Here is a 15,436-nt window from a genome sequence, read left to right as displayed (position 1 = left end):
GTACAAGAACTATTAAATAAATAAAGAATTATCTCTGGCCCAAGGTTGTAATACTTATAAATGTGAAAGTTAGTTTGTCTTTTATTTTTACAGCAAAAAGTGATAAATGCATTTTGTAGAAATTTTGCACTGATATAGAGAATAACATATCCATATGCATGTTTTTTATCCAGGTGTTGGATAGACATATTTTTTGTGTTGGTTTCTCTGTAACAACGGGAATCAGGTAGTTTTTCCTACTAAAAAAGGTTAATTATATATCTATTCCTAATACATATTACTTTCTACAGTATTATCGAGCAATTGGGTGGCAAACAGCGCGTGATGTACCTGCTCAGCCACGAAGACCCCAACGTGCGATATGAGGCTCTACTCGCCGTCCAGAAATTGATGGTTCACAACTGGTACGTTTTCATTTTGTGTATAAGTGCATATTTTAATCAAAAATAATTCAAAGGGAGAGTGGCCACTGATTCAGGCTTTCACTTGTTTGACTCGTCAAAATTGTAGATGCATATAGTCAGATAATATCCAGCTTAATTCGAAGATTGTCTGTCACACGCATGGGCGTGCAAGTAATAAGCTACTGAAGACAGGTTTTTTGACCCAATCAGGATAAGCATAAGCAACATTGTATTGCAAGTGAAAGTATTATCAAACTGCTTTATGAGTACATTGTATGTATCTGATTAGATGATTACATAATCACGATAACTTTGTATAACAAACGTTAATCTGTAAACATAGCGTCATTGGGTGGTCAGCTGACCTATGTTAATACTATGTTACACAGATTCTCTATATGATATATTTAATAATTTTGTGTTTCTAGGAGTACCTTGGCAAGCAACTGGAGAAGGAACAGATCGACAAGCAGGCTGGCACCGTTGTCGGCGCTAAGGCCTAAACATGTTATATATTGTAAATGAAATATTTAATTCGTTGTTATTATTGTTGTCTTGAATGTACCAGGCAATATTACAGATATAGTAACTGCATTACGTAAAACATAATGTAAATAATGTGCCTCTTTCCATTCTGACATAACATGCATCTGCGTAATCTGTTATTACATGCCTATTATAGCTTAAAACAATAAAAATAGCACTAAATTTTTTGAAATATTTAGTGTACACATTCCTTTAAGGGTTTTATTGCATAAAAAAGTTTAATATGAATGTGATTTATTTAAAAAAAAGATATTATAATTATATAATCAATAATAAAAAATCAATAGAGTTTTAGTGGTTTGTGATGTGATAACTGGCGACATCAGTATTGTGAATAAAGTTCATCATAAATATGTTGATTACTTGTTTTATTGTACTCATTCACATGACCCTTCCCTCTGTGGGTTAGCAGCGTGAGGGAATGTTGGACTCGTATCCCACAATGTTACTTCTTAAGCCCTTTTATCCTGGTAGGGTACATCAGGGGCCGCAGTAACTCTTTCGAACAATCTCTCAGCCCATCAACAATCCGCTCCTAAATTTTTGGTGACCAGGCACTTATCAAAGGAGCAACTTCACATTTTGGTTCGGTCGTGATGGTAGTTATTTGGATTGGCATTTTCAGGTTTCGCGCATTGTCTGAGAATTTTTCCCCAACTGCCCACAAAACATGATAACCGCAATATAGGACGCAACAATAATTCGCCTGCAGTTACCCCGGCGGCGTAAGTTATTCTGTTAAGTTGTATTACTGCAAAGTTTCATAAAAAAACATTTAATCGTTTCTGCATCAAAGAGAAGCAAACAAGTATACATATCTATTTCGTTCGCTAAAAATCATTGCTCTATCTTCTATTTTGGCCCAATAAACATACATTTTACACAATATCGTATATAGCGCAATTTTGTTGTTCTGTCTAAGGACCCCTTACTTTTCTACTTTGGCCCCAAAGGACTTCAATTAGTCCTTCTACGACTTCAATTCACATCCCTACGAAAAATCCATAGAGTACTGTCAATAGTGTCAAATTGAAACTTGTTTATATTTTGCTTTTGTAGTTTGGATTTGCGGTTAAAAGTGAAGTAACTCTGTAAAACCGTTTCATTTTAATTGAAAAATTCACGAACAAAATGGAGAATATATTAGTTCTAAAAGACAACAAGACGGTTCCGGATATAGTTCACGAATATAGTCCTACGCTAAAGTTTGGACACATACCTTTGGTGATAGATAATGGTTAGAACTTATTTATTACAATTTATGAAAGAAACGTTTATTAGTTTAGTTTTCTAAAATTACCTTGAGTATGTCATATCATTGATATTTTTAAATTTAAGGATCGTACCAATGTAGAGTTGGCTGGTCAATTTATGACGAGCCTAACCTTATTTTCAAGAACTTGATAGCCAGGCCTAGAAAAGACCGATGTAAAAAAGATGCAGAGCCGCCAGCCACACCACCAATTCAGATTGGTAACGATATCATCAATATTGAAGCAGTAAGGTTAGTATATAAGTTAAACTTACAAGTTTTAGTCCTAAGCTATTCAAAGTTGTCTCTTATAATTTCCAGACGGGATTTAATGTTTAGATGTAGAATGTAAATGTAATATAGATGCTACTACTATGATTAGTGAGAGTAATGATAGCTTTTGGAGATTGAAAGGACAATGCCGGATTTTGTATGGACCCTGTCCCCACCCACCAACAGACTTGAAACTAGTGTCATCGGAAGCGCATCCTTCGATAGATCATGATTATCAAAACGATTTACTCCAAATGTATGGGGTTTTGGAAATACACGACATTTTAGTATCCTTAATAATCAATTAACTTCAAGTTTGTTAACCAATTACTCGGAGTTGCGTGGACCGATTTTGATGACTTTTTTTTTATGCAAAGATAATAAAATGTCGGATATTTCCAAAACCCCATACATTTGGATTAAATCGTTATGATAATTATGATCTATAAAAGGAGGCGCTTCCGATGACACTAGTTTCAAGTCTGTTGGTGGTGGTGAATGTGTCCTTACGACATCCTACATTGCCTCTTCATACCGATTATTTTAACGGATGATAACTCAAAACTGCTTAAAAGATCTTGATGTAAATTAAATTAGACTAACTTTGAGATAGATTCTGTAAAATAAAAATAAAAACATCAAAATCGGTCCACCCAACTCCGAGTAATTGGTTAACAAACTTGAAGTTAATTGATTATTAAGGATACTAAACTGTCTTATAGTTCCTAAACCCCATACTTTTGGAATATGTCTCCATAATAAGAAACGATCTATTAAATGAGGCGCATCCAATGACACTACTTTCAAGTCTGTTGGTGGGTGGGGACGTTTTAGGCATTGTCCTTTATTTTTCTTAACATGTATGTAGATATGATTTTGTATTAATAAGAGCATTTTGTCGAAAAGAGTTATAATTGGATTGGATTCGTTTTCTTTCTTTATACATTGGTGTATTTCGATGTTTGTTCGAGGCTCTTGAAATGTATCAATGTTTAAGTTTGCAAAACATTTCATATTGTTGCTTTTGAAACACTGTTTTATTCCTATGTTAATACTCATTTCCAGTATTGAATACTGTACTACAACTTGCTTGACAAACTTTTCAGGTTTCAACTAAAGACACAATTCGATAAGAATGTGGTGACACATTTTGAAGCACAGGAGCAAGTGTTTGACTACATCTTCTCACATCTGGGAATAGACAGCGAGGGCAGTGTGCCGCACCCTATTGCAATGACAGAAGCCTTCGTTACTCCCAACTATTGCAGGCAGTGTATGTATTAACTTTACTCTAAGTAAAATTTTCTAAATTTAATATAGTATACTGAAACACACATTATAAGGTTTTATATTTCAATGCACAATGTGTTTAGCCTATGACATAAACCAACATACATGTAACTTAAGTTTCATAAAACTAGTGTAGGGATTAATATTTTTCTTTTACATCAAAATGGGTACTAAGTTAGATTTTTGCAAAAAATAATTTCTATATTCCGTAACTGATGTTATAGTGACCATGAATTTATCAAATGTTCCAGTAATGTGTCAGAGCTGCTATTTGAAGGCTACAGTGTGCCGGGAGTGAGCTATGGAATTGATTCCTTGTTCAGTATGTACAGGAACAACATTCCATGGAGACACAGCCCTCATTGTCAACTGTGGTTACCATACCATACATATCATACCTGTCATCAGGGGGCAGGTTATTGTGGATCATGCTAGAAGAATCAATTTGGGTAAGAATAACTCCATTAAATTAAATTGAATAATCCAATCTTCTTATACTACTTCTCCATCAAGCTTTATAGCAGACTAGCTTTTGCCCGCAACTTCGTTCGCGTGGAATAGTGACTACCAGCAGATTTTGATTTGACCAATAGATGGCGCTATATGTCCGGAATAATTTTATTTTTATTTTTTTGTAATAAAACTATCCTATGTCCTTTCTCAAGTTTCAAACTATGTCTGTACCAAATTTCACACAAATCGGTTCAGTAGTTTAGGCGTAAAGAAAAGACAGACAGACAGACAGACAGACAGAGTTACTTTCGCATTTATAATATTAGTTTGGATGTACAATTTTATTGATGAGTGTACCTTTATTTTACATACTTATGCATTTTACTAGAAAAGCTAAGTTTAACTGGTTTTGGTTCACTTTCCTAACAAGTTGAAAATATTTTTAAACAATTTATATCATTCCAGTCTCGAATGGTCTCCCGTCCATAAATCCGCTAAGTTCTGGCGCGAGAACGCGGCCCGCCTCAACGAGCGCGGCCAGGAGTTGCTGCGGACGCTCGTGCACCTGCTGGAGAAGAGCTCCGACCCCGTCGTGCTGGCCGTGGCCTGCTACGACGTCGGCGAATACGTGCGCCACTACCCTAGGGGCAAGCAGTATGTATATGATCTATATTCATTTGTTTATTATTCGATTTTCAACTTTATTTGCTGGAGGGTAAGGTTAAACAGCTAAAGAGTTCTGACAAAGTCTTGGCTTTAACTGGCTGTGATGTTGAGGAATGTGTCTACTACTCCCCCACAGTATGTACATCCCGCCGGAAAATATTAATTCCCACACTTCGAGAAGAATATCTTTAGAGATAATCTGTGCCCTTGTACAATTGTTTCTATTATTTATTCTTGTTTGTGTTTTTATGTGTACAAGAACTATTAAATAAATAAAGAATTATCTCTGGCCCAAGGTTGTAATACTTATAAATGTGAAAGTTAGTTTGTCTTTTATTTTACAGCAAAAGTGATAAATGCATTTTGTAGAAATTTTGCACTGATATAGAGAATAACATATCCATATGCATGTTTTTTATCCAGGTGTTGGATAGACATATTTTTTGTGTTGGTTTCTCTGTAACAACGGGAATCAGGTAGTTTTTCCTACTAAAAAAGGTTAATTATATATCTATTCCTAATACATATTACTTTCTACAGTATTATCGAGCAATTGGGTGGCAAACAGCGCGTGATGTACCTGCTCAGCCACGAAGACCCCAACGTGCGATATGAGGCTCTACTCGCCGTCCAGAAATTGATGGTTCACAACTGGTACGTTTTCATTTTGTGTATAAGTGCATATTTTAATCAAAAATAATTCAAAGGGAGAGTGGCCACTGATTCAGGCTTTCACTTGTTTGACTCGTCAAAATTGTAGATGCATATAGTCAGATAATATCCAGCTTAATTCGAAGATTGTCTGTCACACGCATGGGCGTGCAAGTAATAAGCTACTGAAGACAGGTTTTTTGACCCAATCAGGATAAGCATAAGCAACATTGTATTGCAAGTGAAAGTATTATCAAACTGCTTTATGAGTACATTGTATGTATCTGATTAGATGATTACATAATCACGATAACTTTGTATAACAAACGTTAATCTGTAAACATAGCGTCATTGGGTGGTCAGCTGACCTATGTTAATACTATGTTACACAGATTCTCTATATGATATATTTAATAATTTTTGTTTCTAGGAGTACCTTGGCAAGCAACTGGAGAAGGAACAGATCGACAAGCAGGCTGGCACCGTTGTCGGCGCTAAGGCCTAAACATGTTATATATTGTAAATGAAATATTTAATTCGTTGTTATTATTGTTGTCTTGAATGTACCAGGCAATATTACAGATATAGTAACTGCATTACGTAAAACATAATGTAAATAATGTGCCTCTTTCCATTCTGACATAACATGCATCTGCGTAATCTGTTATTACATGCCTATTATAGCTTAAAACAATAAAATAGCACTAAATTTTTGAAATATTTAGTGTACACATTCCTTTAAGGGTTTTATTGCATAAAAAGTTTAATATGAATGTGATTTATTTAAAAAGATATTATAATTATATAATCAATAATAAAAATCAATAGAGTTTTAGTGGTTTGTGATGTGATAACTGGCGACATCAGTATTGTGAATAAAGTTCATCATAAATATGTTGATTACTTGTTTTATTGTACTCATTCACATGACCCTTCCCTCTGTGGGTTAGCAGCGTGAGGGAATGTTGGACTCGTATCCCACAATGTTACTTCTTAAGCCCTTTTATCCTGGTAGGGTACATCAGGGGCCGCAGTAACTCTTTCGAACAATCTCTCAGCCCATCAACAATCCGCTCCTAAATTTTTGGTGACCAGGCACTTATCAAAGGAGCAACTTCACATTTTGGTTCGGTCGTGATGGTAGTTATTTGGATTGGCATTTTCAGGTTTCGCGCATTGTCTGAGAATTTTTCCCCCAACTGCCCACAAAAACATGATAACCGCAATATAGGACGCAACAATAATTCGCCTGCAGTTACCCCGGCGGCGTAAGTTATTCTGTTAAGTTGTATTACTGCAAAGTTTCATAAAAAAACATTTAATCGTTTCTGCATCAAAGAGAAGCAAACAAGTATACATATCTATTTCGTTCGCTAAAAATCATTGCTCTATCTTCTATTTTGGCCCAATAAACATACATTTTACACAATATCGTATATAGCGCAATTTTGTTGTTCTGTCTAAGGACCCCTTACTTTTCTACTTTGGCCCCAAAGGACTTCAATTAGTCCTTCTACGACTTCAATTCACATCCCTACGAAAAATCCATAGAGTACTGTCAATAGTGTCAAATTGAAACTTGTTTATATTTTGCTTTTGTAGTTTGGATTTGCGGTTAAAAGTGAAGTAACTCTGTAAAAACCGTTTCATTTTAATTGAAAAATTCACGAACAAAATGGAGAATATATTAGTTCTAAAAGACAACAAGACGGTTCCGGATATAGTTCACGAATATAGTCCTACGCTAAAGTTTGGACACATACCTTTGGTGATAGATAATGGTTAGAACTTATTTATTACAATTTATGAAAGAAACGTTTATTAGTTTAGTTTTCTAAAATTACCTTGAGTATGTCATATCATTGATATTTTTAAATTTAAGGATCGTACCAATGTAGAGTTGGCTGGTCAATTTATGACGAGCCTAACCTTATTTTCAAGAACTTGATAGCCAGGCCTAGAAAAGACCGATGTAAAAAAGATGCAGAGCCGCCAGCCACACCACCAATTCAGATTGGTAACGATATCATCAATATTGAAGCAGTAAGGTTAGTATATAAGTTAAACTTACAAGTTTTAGTCCTAAGCTATTCAAAGTTGTCTCTTATAATTTCCAGACGGGATTTAATGTTTAGATGTAGAATGTAAATGTAATATAGATGCTACTACTATGATTAGTGAGAGTAATGATAGCTTTTGGAGATTGAAAGGACAATGCCGGATTTTGTATGGACCCTGTCCCCACCCACCAACAGACTTGAAACTAGTGTCATCGGAAGCGCATCCTTCGATAGATCATGATTATCAAAACGATTTACTCCAAATGTATGGGGTTTTGGAAATACACGACATTTTAGTATCCTTAATAATCAATTAACTTCAAGTTTGTTAACCAATTACTCGGAGTTGCGTGGACCGATTTTGATGACTTTTTTTTTATGCAAAGATAATAAAATGTCGGATATTTCCAAAACCCCATACATTTGGATTAAATCGTTATGATAATTATGATCTATAAAGGAGGCGCTTCCGATGACACTAGTTTCAAGTCTGTTGGTGGTGGTGAATGTGTCCTTACGACATCCTACATTGCCTCTTCATACCGATTATTTTAACGGATGATAACTCAAAACTGCTTAAAAGATCTTGATGTAAATTAAATTAGACTAACTTTGAGATAGATTCTGTAAAATAAAAATAAAAACATCAAAATCGGTCCACCCAACTCCGAGTAATTGGTTAACAAACTTGAAGTTAATTGATTATTAAGGATACTAAACTGTCTTATAGTTCCTAAACCCCATACTTTTGGAATATGTCTCCATAATAAGAAACGATCTATTAAATGAGGCGCATCCAATGACACTACTTTCAAGTCTGTTGGTGGGTGGGGACGTTTTAGGCATTGTCCTTTATTTTTCTTAACATGTATGTAGATATGATTTTGTATTAATAAGAGCATTTTGTCGAAAAGAGTTATAATTGGATTGGATTCGTTTTCTTTCTTTATACATTGGTGTATTTCGATGTTTGTTCGAGGCTCTTGAAATGTATCAATGTTTAAGTTTGCAAAACATTTCATATTGTTGCTTTTGAAACACTGTTTTATTCCTATGTTAATACTCATTTCCAGTATTGAATACTGTACTACAACTTGCTTGACAAACTTTTTCAGGTTTCAACTAAAGACACAATTCGATAAGAATGTGGTGACACATTTTGAAGCACAGGAGCAAGTGTTTGACTACATCTTCTCACATCTGGGAATAGACAGCGAGGGCAGTGTGCCGCACCCTATTGCAATGACAGAAGCCTTCGTTACTCCCAACTATTGCAGGCAGTGTATGTATTAACTTTACTCTAAGTAAAATTTTCTAAATTTAATATAGTATACTGAAACACACATTATAAGGTTTTATATTTCAATGCACAATGTGTTTAGCCTATGACATAAACCAACATACATGTAACTTAAGTTTCATAAAACTAGTGTAGGGATTAATATTTTTCTTTTACATCAAAATGGGTACTAAGTTAGATTTTTGCAAAAAAAAATAATTTCTATATTCCGTAACTGATGTTATAGTGACCATGAATTTATCAAATGTTCCAGTAATGTGTCAGAGCTGCTATTTGAAGGCTACAGTGTGCCGGGAGTGAGCTATGGAATTGATTCCTTGTTCAGTATGTACAGGAACAACATTCCATGGAGACACAGCCCTCATTGTCAACTGTGGTTACCATACCATACATATCATACCTGTCATCAGGGGGCAGGTTATTGTGGATCATGCTAGAAGAATCAATTTGGGTAAGAATAACTCCATTAAATTAAATTGAATAATCCAATCTTCTTATACTACTTCTCCATCAAGCTTTATAGCAGACTAGCTTTTGCCCGCAACTTCGTTCGCGTGGAATAGTGACTACCAGCAGATTTTGATTTGACCAATAGATGGCGCTATATGTCCGGAATAATTTTATTTTTATTTTTTTTTGTAATAAAAACTATCCTATGTCCTTTCTCAAGTTTCAAACTATGTCTGTACCAAATTTCACACAAATCGGTTCAGTAGTTTAGGCGTAAAGAAAAGACAGACAGACAGACAGACAGACAGAGTTACTTTCGCATTTATAATATTAGTTTGGATGTACAATTTTATTGATGAGTGTACCTTTATTTTACATACTTATGCATTTTACTAGAAAAGCTAAGTTTAACTGGTTTTGGTTCACTTTCCTAACAAGTTGAAAATATTTTTAAACAATTTATATCATTCCAGTCTCGAATGGTCTCCCGTCCATAAATCCGCTAAGTTCTGGCGCGAGAACGCGGCCCGCCTCAACGAGCGCGGCCAGGAGTTGCTGCGGACGCTCGTGCACCTGCTGGAGAAGAGCTCCGACCCCGTCGTGCTGGCCGTGGCCTGCTACGACGTCGGCGAATACGTGCGCCACTACCCTAGGGGCAAGCAGTATGTATATGATCTATATTCATTTGTTTATTATTCGATTTTCAACTTTATTTGCTGGAGGGTAAGGTTAAACAGCTAAAGAGTTCTGACAAAGTCTTGGCTTTAACTGGCTGTGATGTTGAGGAATGTGTCTACTACTCCCCCACAGTATGTACATCCCGCCGGAAAATATTAATTCCCACACTTCGAGAAGAATATCTTTAGAGATAATCTGTGCCCTTGTACAATTGTTTCTATTATTTATTCTTGTTTGTGTTTTTATGTGTACAAGAACTATTAAATAAATAAAGAATTATCTCTGGCCCAAGGTTGTAATACTTATAAATGTGAAAGTTAGTTTGTCTTTTATTTTTACAGCAAAAAGTGATAAATGCATTTTGTAGAAATTTTGCACTGATATAGAGAATAACATATCCATATGCATGTTTTTTATCCAGGTGTTGGATAGACATATTTTTTGTGTTGGTTTCTCTGTAACAACGGGAATCAGGTAGTTTTTCCTACTAAAAAAGGTTAATTATATATCTATTCCTAATACATATTACTTTCTACAGTATTATCGAGCAATTGGGTGGCAAACAGCGCGTGATGTACCTGCTCAGCCACGAAGACCCCAACGTGCGATATGAGGCTCTACTCGCCGTCCAGAAATTGATGGTTCACAACTGGTACGTTTTCATTTTGTGTATAAGTGCATATTTTAATCAAAAATAATTCAAAGGGAGAGTGGCCACTGATTCAGGCTTTCACTTGTTTGACTCGTCAAAATTGTAGATGCATATAGTCAGATAATATCCAGCTTAATTCGAAGATTGTCTGTCACACGCATGGGCGTGCAAGTAATAAGCTACTGAAGACAGGTTTTTTGACCCAATCAGGATAAGCATAAGCAACATTGTATTGCAAGTGAAAGTATTATCAAACTGCTTTATGAGTACATTGTATGTATCTGATTAGATGATTACATAATCACGATAACTTTGTATAACAAACGTTAATCTGTAAACATAGCGTCATTGGGTGGTCAGCTGACCTATGTTAATACTATGTTACACAGATTCTCTATATGATATATTTAATAATTTTTGTGTTTCTAGGGAGTACCTTGGCAAGCAACTGGAGAAGGAACAGATCGACAAGCAGGCTGGCACCGTTGTCGGCGCTAAGGCCTAAACATGTTATATATTGTAAATGAAATATTTAATTCGTTGTTATTATTGTTGTCTTGAATGTACCAGGCAATATTACAGATATAGTAACTGCATTACGTAAAACATAATGTAAATAATGTGCCTCTTTCCATTCTGACATAACATGCATCTGCGTAATCTGTTATTACATGCCTATTATAGCTTAAAACAATAAAAATAGCACTAAATTTTTTGAAATATTTAGTGTACACATTCCTTTAAGGGTTTTATTGCATAAAAAAGTTTAATATGAATGTGATTTATTTAAAAAGATATTATAATTATATAATCAATAATAAAAAATCAATAGAGTTTTAGTGGTTTGTGATGTGATAACTGGCGACATCAGTATTGTGAATAAAGTTCATCATAAATATGTTGATTACTTGTTTTATTGTACTCATTCACATGACCCTTCCCTCTGTGGGTTAGCAGCGTGAGGGAATGTTGGACTCGTATCCCACAATGTTACTTCTTAAGCCCTTTTATCCTGGTAGGGTACATCAGGGGCCGCAGTAACTCTTTCGAACAATCTCTCAGCCCATCAACAATCCGCTCCTAAATTTTTGGTGACCAGGCACTTATCAAAGGAGCAACTTCACATTTTGGTTCGGTCGTGATGGTAGTTATTTGGATTGGCATTTTCAGGTTTCGCGCATTGTCTGAGAATTTTTCCCCCAACTGCCCACAAAAACATGATAACCGCAATATAGGACGCAACAATAATTCGCCTGCAGTTACCCCGGCGGCGTAAGTTATTCTGTTAAGTTGTATTACTGCAAAGTTTCATAAAAAAACATTTAATCGTTTCTGCATCAAAGAGAAGCAAACAAGTATACATATCTATTTCGTTCGCTAAAAATCATTGCTCTATCTTCTATTTTGGCCCAATAAACATACATTTTACACAATATCGTATATAGCGCAATTTTGTTGTTCTGTCTAAGGACCCCTTACTTTTCTACTTTGGCCCCCAAAGGACTTCAATTAGTCCTTCTACGACTTCAATTCACATCCCTACGAAAAATCCATAGAGTACTGTCAATAGTGTCAAATTGAAACTTGTTTATATTTTGCTTTTGTAGTTTGGATTTGCGGTTAAAAGTGAAGTAACTCTGTAAAAACCGTTTCATTTTAATTGAAAAATTCACGAACAAAATGGAGAATATATTAGTTCTAAAAGACAACAAGACGGTTCCGGATATAGTTCACGAATATAGTCCTACGCTAAAGTTTGGACACATACCTTTGGTGATAGATAATGGTTAGAACTTATTTATTACAATTTATGAAAGAAACGTTTATTAGTTTAGTTTTCTAAAATTACCTTGAGTATGTCATATCATTGATATTTTTAAATTTAAGGATCGTACCAATGTAGAGTTGGCTGGTCAATTTATGACGAGCCTAACCTTATTTTCAAGAACTTGATAGCCAGGCCTAGAAAAGACCGATGTAAAAAAGATGCAGAGCCGCCAGCCACACCACCAATTCAGATTGGTAACGATATCATCAATATTGAAGCAGTAAGGTTAGTATATAAGTTAAACTTACAAGTTTTAGTCCTAAGCTATTCAAAGTTGTCTCTTATAATTTCCAGACGGGATTTAATGTTTAGATGTAGAATGTAAATGTAATATAGATGCTACTACTATGATTAGTGAGAGTAATGATAGCTTTTGGAGATTGAAAGGACAATGCCGGATTTTGTATGGACCCTGTCCCCACCCACCAACAGACTTGAAACTAGTGTCATCGGAAGCGCATCCTTCGATAGATCATGATTATCAAAACGATTTACTCCAAATGTATGGGGTTTTGGAAATACACGACATTTTAGTATCCTTAATAATCAATTAACTTCAAGTTTGTTAACCAATTACTCGGAGTTGCGTGGACCGATTTTGATGACTTTTTTTTTATGCAAAGATAATAAAATGTCGGATATTTCCAAAACCCCATACATTTGGATTAAATCGTTATGATAATTATGATCTATAAAAGGAGGCGCTTCCGATGACACTAGTTTCAAGTCTGTTGGTGGTGGTGAATGTGTCCTTACGACATCCTACATTGCCTCTTCATACCGATTATTTTAACGGATGATAACTCAAAAACTGCTTAAAAGATCTTGATGTAAATTAAATTAGACTAACTTTGAGATAGATTCTGTAAAATAAAAATAAAAACATCAAAATCGGTCCACCCAACTCCGAGTAATTGGTTAACAAACTTGAAGTTAATTGATTATTAAGGATACTAAACTGTCTTATAGTTCCTAAACCCCATACTTTTGGAATATGTCTCCATAATAAGAAACGATCTATTAAATGAGGCGCATCCAATGACACTACTTTCAAGTCTGTTGGTGGGTGGGGACGTTTTTAGGCATTGTCCTTTATTTTTCTTAACATGTATGTAGATATGATTTTGTATTAATAAGAGCATTTTGTCGAAAAGAGTTATAATTGGATTGGATTCGTTTTCTTTCTTTATACATTGGTGTATTTCGATGTTTGTTCGAGGCTCTTGAAATGTATCAATGTTTAAGTTTGCAAAACATTTCATATTGTTGCTTTTTGAAACACTGTTTTTATTCCTATGTTAATACTCATTTCCAGTATTGAATACTGTACTACAACTTGCTTGACAAACTTTTCAGGTTTCAACTAAAGACACAATTCGATAAGAATGTGGTGACACATTTTGAAGCACAGGAGCAAGTGTTTGACTACATCTTCTCACATCTGGGAATAGACAGCGAGGGCAGTGTGCCGCACCCTATTGCAATGACAGAAGCCTTCGTTACTCCCAACTATTGCAGGCAGTGTATGTATTAACTTTACTCTAAGTAAAATTTTCTAAATTTAATATAGTATACTGAAACACACATTATAAGGTTTTATATTTCAATGCACAATGTGTTTAGCCTATGACATAAACCAACATACATGTAACTTAAGTTTCATAAAACTAGTGTAGGGATTAATATTTTTCTTTTACATCAAAATGGGTACTAAGTTAGATTTTTGCAAAAAAAAATAATTTCTATATTCCGTAACTGATGTTATAGTGACCATGAATTTATCAAATGTTCCAGTAATGTGTCAGAGCTGCTATTTGAAGGCTACAGTGTGCCGGGAGTGAGCTATGGAATTGATTCCTTGTTCAGTATGTACAGGAACAACATTCCATGGAGACACAGCCCTCATTGTCAACTGTGGTTACCATACCATACATATCATACCTGTCATCAGGGGGCAGGTTATTGTGGATCATGCTAGAAGAATCAATTTGGGTAAGAATAACTCCATTAAATTAAATTGAATAATCCAATCTTCTTATACTACTTCTCCATCAAGCTTTATAGCAGACTAGCTTTTGCCCGCAACTTCGTTCGCGTGGAATAGTGACTACCAGCAGATTTTGATTTGACCAATAGATGGCGCTATATGTCCGGAATAATTTTATTTTTATTTTTTTGTAATAAAACTATCCTATGTCCTTTCTCAAGTTTCAAACTATGTCTGTACCAAATTTCACACAAATCGGTTCAGTAGTTTAGGCGTAAAGAAAAGACAGACAGACAGACAGACAGACAGAGTTACTTTCGCATTTATAATATTAGTTTGGATGTACAATTTTATTGATGAGTGTACCTTTATTTTACATACTTATGCATTTTACTAGAAAAGCTAAGTTTAACTGGTTTTGGTTCACTTTCCTAACAAGTTGAAAATATTTTTAAACAATTTATATCATTCCAGTCTCGAATGGTCTCCCGTCCATAAATCCGCTAAGTTCTGGCGCGAGAACGCGGCCCGCCTCAACGAGCGCGGCCAGGAGTTGCTGCGGACGCTCGTGCACCTGCTGGAGAAGAGCTCCGACCCCGTCGTGCTGGCCGTGGCCTGCTACGACGTCGGCGAATACGTGCGCCACTACCCTAGGGGCAAGCAGTATGTATATGATCTATATTCATTTGTTTATTATTCGATTTTCAACTTTATTTGCTGGAGGGTAAGGTTAAACAGCTAAAGAGTTCTGACAAAGTCTTGGCTTTAACTGGCTGTGATGTTGAGGAATGTGTCTACTACTCCCCCACAGTATGTACATCCCGCCGGAAAATATTAATTCCCACACTTCGAGAAGAATATCTTTAGAGATAATCTGTGCCCTTGTACAATTGTTTCTATTATTTATTCTTGTTTGTGTTTTTATGTGTACAAGAACTATTAAATA

At 35.3% G+C, this 15,436-nt stretch overlaps 1 long non-coding RNA gene across 1 annotated transcript; it reads left to right on the top strand.

Moving 5' to 3' along the window:
* The first annotated feature begins 9,097 nt into the window (after positions 1 to 9,097).
* Positions 9,098 to 11,413, top strand: LOC135118114 (uncharacterized). Its single transcript, XR_010277375.1, has 2 exons — positions 9,098 to 10,675; positions 11,105 to 11,413. It is a non-coding gene; the product is annotated as an uncharacterized LOC135118114 (long non-coding RNA).
* Positions 11,414 to 15,436: the final 4,023 nt, after the last annotated feature.

Source organism: Helicoverpa armigera, chromosome 18 (genome assembly GCF_030705265.1).
Source record: "Helicoverpa armigera isolate CAAS_96S chromosome 18, ASM3070526v1, whole genome shotgun sequence".
In the NCBI taxonomy this organism is placed as follows: domain Eukaryota; kingdom Metazoa; phylum Arthropoda; class Insecta; order Lepidoptera; family Noctuidae; genus Helicoverpa; species Helicoverpa armigera.
This window is presented reverse-complemented; position numbering and strand designations above follow the sequence as displayed.